Source organism: Lactuca saligna, chromosome 4 (assembly GCF_052625555.1).
Source record: "Lactuca saligna cultivar CGN05327 chromosome 4, ASM5262555v1, whole genome shotgun sequence".
NCBI lineage: Eukaryota > Viridiplantae > Streptophyta > Magnoliopsida > Asterales > Asteraceae > Lactuca > Lactuca saligna.
Window position 1 is genome coordinate 197,663,870 of NC_136420.1, and position 8,466 is coordinate 197,672,335.

The 8,466-nt window shown below is 32.7% G+C and overlaps 1 long non-coding RNA gene and 3 other non-coding genes across 4 annotated transcripts; all 4 read right to left on the reverse strand.

Annotated features, from left to right (window-relative positions):
- Positions 1-232: 232 nt before the first annotated feature.
- Positions 233-321, reverse strand: LOC145044736 (small nucleolar RNA snoR8a). The gene has a single exon (XR_013681679.1). It is a non-coding gene; the product is annotated as a small nucleolar RNA snoR8a (small nucleolar RNA).
- A 62-nt stretch (positions 322-383) lies between these two features.
- LOC145044739 (small nucleolar RNA snoR8a) lies at positions 384-476 on the reverse strand. Its single transcript, XR_013681682.1, has one exon. It is a non-coding gene; the product is annotated as a small nucleolar RNA snoR8a (small nucleolar RNA).
- A 559-nt stretch (positions 477-1,035) lies between these two features.
- LOC145038988 (uncharacterized) lies at positions 1,036-1,654 on the reverse strand. Its single transcript, XR_013679672.1, has 2 exons — positions 1,480-1,654; positions 1,036-1,278 (listed from the first exon to the last, which is right to left on the reverse strand). It is a non-coding gene; the product is annotated as an uncharacterized LOC145038988 (long non-coding RNA).
- LOC145044719 (small nucleolar RNA R16) lies at positions 1,048-1,135 on the reverse strand. Its single transcript, XR_013681663.1, has one exon. It is a non-coding gene; the product is annotated as a small nucleolar RNA R16 (small nucleolar RNA).
- Positions 1,655-8,466: the final 6,812 nt, after the last annotated feature.

Below are 8,466 nucleotides of genomic sequence, written 5' to 3' on the forward strand. Positions count from 1 at the left end.
AAAAATCAGATTAAAAAGATCAAATCTTATTAAAAAATTGGAGGAGTGCGTAACTCCAGTTGTAAAAACTGAAAATTAGAGCTTAAGTGCTCAACACCACCATATTATACATATATAGAACTACTGACCATTCGTATGTATCAATTCCTATAACAAAATCAAATTTAATAAATTAAAACAAACAATAATACAAATTGATTTGATTTATTATCCATAAAAATTCTTTAAGTAACGTTGCTCATATTCTATGGGTGTAAAGTGTCTGTCATGCCATGGCTATGGCTTTCAGAACGAGGAATTTTTTATAATCACTGCAACAACATCAATAAGTCTCAACCAAAGTTTTATATAAAACGTTTATGATTTGAATATTTTGATAAATGGGTGCTCATATTCTATGGGTGTAAAAGAGTCTATCATGCCATTGAAATAGCATTCAGATATTAAATCTTTTTATTTATAATCACAGCAGCCCTTCATTAAAAAATCCAACTCAAGATTAATTTATCATTTATAAGATTCCATTTTTGTTATTATATGGATCATTTGAAGCTCAGAAGTATGCGCATCATTTCACAGACAATGTCTCATAAGTCCAGACATATAAAATTTTGCATATTCATCACAGCAACACATGAAAATTTTCAAAATTGTTAAAAAAGTAACAGAAGAACAATCAAGCACCATAATAGTAAAGTGTAATTTGACTTGAATTTGATTAAAAATCTCAGAGATATCATGCAGAACAATCAACATGGCATCATTTCAGACCGCCCGTCTGCTGAATCTCGTCATTGAAATTATTCGATCAATGCAAATTAAAAGAAAAACATCAAAGAATTTAATTACTTTTCAAACAAAAATCGTTTGATTTTGTGAATACGAAAAACAAAAGATAGTTGAGAGATGTTTTTCTACATGAAAATGTTCAGTGTGTAGTATAAGATTGATGTGTCGCATCATTTGCTTTCAACATCCAACAATAACAACTAAAAATACGAAACAATCATGGAACAAATTTGCTTTACAGGTGAATTAAAGAAAGAATTTGGCATCAGATAATAAGCGGAGTTTTTAGTCACCATGGTTTAATCAGTGTGTTAAGCATAAAACTAAAATTACATCATTTGCCAATTCGAAGTAATATCCAAAGTTTCCAAATCCAATAAACAAAAATGTCAAGAACAACGAAAAGTTTTTATGAGATCAGAATGAATATAGGAAGGACCATTTGACACTAAAGCAATCCAATGAAATGCAATGCGTTGGTAAGCCATCCTGTAATTAGCTATATGCATCAGTTATATCTCCTTGAATAATCTCGATTTTATTCCCAAAGAGAGGGTAAAACAGATGCAAAAATGCATTTTCCAGAATAGAGAAACAGATCGATCAAAGCAAATTCATGGATTCTGAGATTAATTGTTTCGAAATAACGAGATAGAATCCAATAGAATAGCTAAATCAACTCCGTCTTACCTTGAAGAGGCATCGACATGGATTTTAGTGTGTATTGATCGACGAAAACAACAGATCGAGATGTATACTTGTGATGCTGAAGCTATGAGAGACATACGGGATTAAATAGGGTTAACAGTAGTTAGGGTTTGAAGAAACGTGGCTACGAATTGATTTTTACCGCCCAATTCCTTTCGATTGCCCTAAAAGAACGGCATTGAAGGTTAAAAATAAGAGTAAATTACACGAATGTGCTTTGGGTAATCCGTAATCTGGTCGTTAGTTTTTTTTTTTTTTTTTTTTTTTTTAATAAATTGGGGTGGTCTCTAAAATGTTTATTTCTTATTTAATTTTTTATTTCTTATTTATTAATAAATCAATTAGGTCTCACCCTCTACCTTTACTCTTTCCACTCATTGTCCTTAACACCTCTTCCCGCGTTCAACTTAACGAGAGAAAGGAAAATAAACGAGTGGAAATAAAAAGAAAATGAAAGAAATTGGTGTTCCTGAGTTTTATTAAAGGAAAGAGTGAAAGGAAGTGGAGAAAAATAGAAGGATCACTTTCCCTCCTATCTTTCCTTCCGATTTGGGAGGATTTGGAAGGAAAGAAGAAAATGATTAATTTTCCTTCCACTTCTCTCCAACTCGAGAGCACAAAAGAAAATTTTGTTTTCCTTTCCTTTCTCTTCTTTTCTTTTTCTTTTGATAAACTCGGGAACGGGGTGTAATCATCATCCTCCATAAACAATTGGCTACCACTACTACATACTCCTTCTTCCCTTATCCCCACCCCTACCACCGCCAGAAAGCACCCCAGAATGGTCGTACCGGGTAGGTCGGGCACCCCAGAATTGTCTGATAATATGTATGCTATGTGATTGTATGGTATGTGGTATGATGGGGAACTCACTAAGCTTCGTACTTTGGTTTTGACGTGACATGATATGATGATGTTTCTTATATTGTTGGTTTTATAATAACTTATTTAAAATTTGAAATTTTTTGCCTTGAATTTTGGGAGTTATACGTACAAACAAAGGTATTATAGAATTAACCATTAAATGTCCTTTAAGTTATAATGGTTTAATAAAATGAATTAATCATTTTACAGATAAGTTTCTAGTTTAGCCTACTAAATGTTATATCTGAAAAGTATGTTTTTGTACTAGAAAAAGGTACACTGAATTTGTATGCTAATGACCTAACTCATACCTAATACTCCTTATAATTACTTGGTGTGTGTGTGTGTGTGTGTATATATATATATATATATATATATATATATATATATATATAGTTAAGACCAAATAGATAATAGACCGAGTGAATCTGTTCAAACTCCACAACCAAACAAGGAACAGGAAATGAGGCGGAAAGCACACATCCTACTGTATGTATGACCTGATTAATATATATCCCTAATGTATCTACCGAGGAATCATAAATTTAGCATTATAGGCCCCCTTCTAACTAAATGTACTGACACTCAACTGTTCTGTTTGTCTTTTGTGATGATGAATGTTTTCCAAAGTTTAAGACTATCTTTACTAGAAAATAGTTTGCATTACCTTTTATGTAAGAATATCACTATATGAATATAATGGGAAAATGAAAGTGTACAGTAATGTTGTATAAAGTAATTACTGAAACACTAACTACCTTAAAATCAATTTGTTAACTAAGGTTAAAAATGTGATGTGGTTATAACCATACCGATTGACGAGTGATTAACACGACGACCTACTGGCGTCAAAACTGATGTGACATTTGTCACCCGTTGGCCTGCAGGCCAAACTGTAGCGAACAATCAAGATGTGGGATTGCCAGTCTCGTATAGATTTATTCACATAATGTCGACTCTCCCTCCAGAAGACTCTGGTTACAAAACGCGACATAACAAGTATATTGATATGCCATGAAGTAGTGGTTTCACATTATTGTTATATTGTTCTTGTTATCGTATGCTCCCTCCTGTTCTTGTTATATTATGTTATGAACCCCTGAACTATACCTATTATAGTTTACTAGTATGTTTGTTTTGTACTGACCCTGATTTGTAGAAAAGACCCGATTATCTACTGAGTTATGCTTGTACTTTTAAAAACAAAGTTTTATAGACAACAAAGTAACATAACTTAAAAGAGTTTTTGAATTGTTTTGATCACTTACAAAAGCATAAGAAATCATTTAATATGATGGTTATCACAGGTAAAAATTAACACAAAATCATTGTGTTCAAATTGCATCCCCCCCCCCCCTAAAAGCATTTAAAAAACATTAAAAGGATTGATTATAGGGGTATGAACTCACCTTATGTGGGTGATTCAACTTGAAGATTCTAGTAAGGATGAGAAGTTCCATGAATGAAGTTCAGAGGCACAAACAAGTCCTAAATGACATATATTGATACATATATGTACAAAATTAGTGTTTTAACAACTAACATGTAAGGGAAATTGATGGGTTTTATACAAACAATCTTATGTGTGCATGCAACCCTAGAGTTGGATCTATGTTTTCACTATTAGTTATACAACTTTATGAACAAAAAGAAACCTGGCGTGCTAGTACTATTTTCGAAATCTACATAGAAGAATAGAATACATACCTTTTGTTTGTATATAGTGATAACAACTAGTTCCCTGAATATCCGTAGCTTTTAAAATAAGTACCACAAGTGTAGTATATCTAATGGCTCACAAACACACTAGGTGAAAGGATGAATATGGGAGAGAGGAGAGAAGGGTATCTTGCCCTAGAATTCATCCCTTTTAGGGTTTCCCAAAGCTTGGATGAAATCTTAGTGCCTTAGGGTGCTATTTATACTTAAGGCTAACTAGGGTTTCAAGGTGTAAACCCTAATCCCTTAGCTTAGAGCCTAAGCAAGTCCATGGACTCCTTTCCTTAAGCCCTTGGACGAAAACTCCTAGATCCTTCTAGGATTTTCGTTCAAGCCTTAATAGAGGTGATCCAATGGCCCAAAGCCTCAACTATTGAATAATTACAAAATAGCCCCTGCACTTTCAGTCAGTTCCTTTAATCCCAAAATTAATTCTAAATTAATTTCTGATTAAATACTAATTAATAATATGATTCCAAATTAATATATTATTCATATAATATATTAACAAATCATATTTATACCCTAATTTATTTTTTTAACAATAAACCAGCCTCTCTCCTCAACAATCATCATGTCCAGTCACTAGTGTGAAGGCAACCCAAAAGGACCATGCACAATCGGGTCAAGTACATACCAAAATAGTTATGTACTTAGACACTAATCCAACAGTATCCCACTTGGATAAGTCCAATAACTATTATGCATATGACTTCATATCCTGATTAGCAATCATGGCTTTCAAAAGCCGCTGTCAACTCTGATCTTAAGAGAAGTGCGTCCTTTAGATAAGGGATCATATATTCCTCCATTCTTGATATCGCCTAGATGTGAGACATGGATTGAAATCATTCTCTCAGTCTATGTGTTGTTTCCCGATTTCCGATTTATTACGACTGACAACGGACTACAATTGAACACATCAAATTAATCCCGACTTGGCCAAACGCTTAGGGTGTCATCACTAAATCATCGAGGGCCCACATATATCACTTTTATCCCACTTTGGAAAAGGAACGGATAAACTTCGACTCAATGCTTGCTTGTACTCACTCATCGAATCACACACAACAATAAGTTTTATAACACCAAGTTACTGGTGCGTTTACTTGTCATCAATATGCAACTGACCAGCAAATAACAACTCACACGTCTCGGTTTCAAGAATATAAAATATTATCGACTCACAATCACTCGTGATAAAATCCATGAAGTGATTCTTATGAGCGTGGGTTTAATCTAATGCTCAAAATCATATTCATTAGCACTCATGAACGTCGCAACAAACCTTTTCTATGTCTAATACACTTTATAAAATCTACAAACCAATTCATGACAGTCTTCATTCATACCTACTTCCAACATATGAACGACTGTGGATCATTCGAATAATTTGATTATTCTGAAATAATTAATTATTCAGGAAGTCAAAACATGCAAAGTGAAATACAAGAGTAATACTAATCCTATATGGTCCTAAACCTTTGAGTATAAATAAAACACATTTTATTTATCACCATATCGATTACTCATTATTTGTTGTTTCAGTTAATTAACTTATTACTTGAATTATTACTATAATTGTCCCATGCTCTTAGCATTCACACAATGTTTACTTATGATCCTTACTTTGTGAAATAGATCAAATGAACACATTTCCAATCATACTTATTTCACAACTCCCAGTTCTTATCATAAGTATAATAATATCAAATTCTTGTCATTTATAGAATATGCTAGATTCTAACATTTTATGCAATGATCCTTTCGTAAAGTCATAACTCAAAATCATCAAGACTTGGCCAATCTCTATCAGAAACAATTCTATATATATGATGTCTCTCACTCAAAGTACATTCGTTTGAACATCCTTCTTGCATAAGAGTTTCTAATCTAGACATAGATTCTCAATATCTAACTCCCAATATGGAAACATTTCCATATTTTTCATATGACAACTCACTCTTAATAGAATCTTATGTATTCATAATAATGTCGATATGGTCCATCCAATACCATACTTCCAACTACTCACAAGCAATCAATCTTCAGCGAACTTTGGATCATCCTTTGATAGTTGTTTAATTATTTTAGTCAAAACCGATTCTAGTCTCTTTTCCCTCTTAATGCGCTAGACATTTGGAAAATTTTAGAATGGTCAAATATTATAGCATTTGCAATCAATCCTATACCCGAAGTGTATGGGACACGATGCATAATGTCTTACATAAAGATGTGATACTTTATCAATCTTTTTCCATAATATTTTATGTGTCACGTTCTCACAATTCGAACTATGAAGAGGGATGCCTTAATCATAATCAAAATTTGAGAACACACTATGTATCCTTGACTAAATTTATTAACATTCCACAATCTAAGCCTTTAGATTTTAAATGAAGTACAATATTATTTCCTTTAATTATAGCAAAACAACTTTTCAACACTTACGACTTTGCAAAGCATAACTCTTTTTTTCTATAATTAATATTGTTAACTTGCAATACTTGCCTTAATAATCATCCAAGCATAATATTTATGCTCACACTATCATGATGATTATTATCATATAATCATAACAGTTATGCTCCCACTAGCTTTGACATGTATTCAGAAAACAAATGAACTTCCAGAATACCTATTGAATTTCTTAAGTTCATATTTCTAATACTCAATTGCCAAATCTCACAATTCGAACTATGGAAAGGGATGGCGTAACCATAATCGAATTCGAGAATACAATTTTCACAATTGTTATCTTCTTAAAATCTCTCTTAGTGAAAGCATTTCCTCACAGTCATTTTCATGAAGGAGGGAATCTTACGATACTTAGATTTTATGGTGTATGTGTTCCTATCCATGTAAATTTGCCAAAACCAAGTTTGTGACAAATCCAAACTCATATGTACTGAACTTTCTTAATCTTGATTTCCTGCCTTATGGTAACACGAGTGCCCACCATGTCTTCCAAGTAGTTTAGCAACTTATCCTTACATATCAATGTACTTTCCATTGATCAAGGTGCTTTCTCTTTAAGCATTCAAATTAGAACTCATAGAACTCACATGCATAATTAATTCAATTGGAATGGTGCAGTAACAAAATAATATCAACATGATAGGTTATAAACCCCAAGTTGTGTGCTAGTGATGATTAATTAGGTTTATTCTTGATTTGTTCTTGAAACTTTTCAAGACCATCATTAAGACTCCCACTGACTCCTTGACATATAAGGTTCTCTTGTCAAGAAACCTTTTCTTGATAAACAAATATTCAAGAGTTAGTGTAGCTTTTATCAAGACAAAACATTTCACAAAATTGGTCCTAGTTGGTCTTTGTCTTATCCAAGACATCACAACTTACCAATTTCAAATGTGCAAGAATAAGAAAACCTTTTTCCAAATTCCACATTTGATGAATGTTATAAACCTTCTTTAGACTTGTCACTCAATGTCACAATCTTAACTCAAAGACTTGGTTTTTGGAATGAAGTATGATCGACTTCTTGATTTAACCATTTCTTCAATTCTCGATTCCTCTTCTCAGACATACAATTGCACTAAGACTCACTATCACACCCCAAAACCAAGAACGGTGGAAACGTTCTGGGGCGGAGGACGTCATGTACAGTATCACAACAATGAAAAGTAGTAAACAAGCAACAACATCATCCATTGCATTAATAATATAATTATTATACAAGTGTTCTGTCAGATTTTGATAAACACTAAAGCATAAATCAAAATGAAAGATGAGTCTTGAACAAGCTCCATCTTCCTTTCTCCTTGCATTGGTACCTGTCTATAATGACCTGAGGATACAAGTAATTTTGAAAGCGAGTATCAACTTTGAAGCTAGTGACATCATAATTATTTTGGTGTCTTAATTTGTATGTAAGAATTTGTAAGTTTATGAACTGTAAGTATAAAAATGTTTGTAAAACAACTGTAAACGTTTGAAAAACTCTAGAAATCCCTATGATTCCTACTATTATATAAGGGTGTCTTCTACCAAGACCTAACTGTTCTCAATGTAGTCTTCTACCAAGACTTAACTTTTCTAAATGTTCGTTTTATGTAAAAGTGTGTAATTTTCCCATATGTAACTATCATTAACAAAATATAGTTCTTACATTTATAGTTTAAGTGAATAGATCACTAAATATATGTACATGGAAAATTAATGTAGTACTAAAATGTAGCGCTATAAGAACTACTGCTGTACTAACTACCTTAAACTGGATTTATATTAAGGTATTATGTGATTAATTACACTATACTATTGACTGGTAACAACGACATACAAATGGTCGTAAAACGGAATGACGTTTGGCACCCGCAGACCTGCAGGTCCGGCTGTAGCTAGCAGCAAGGTGTACGATAGTCA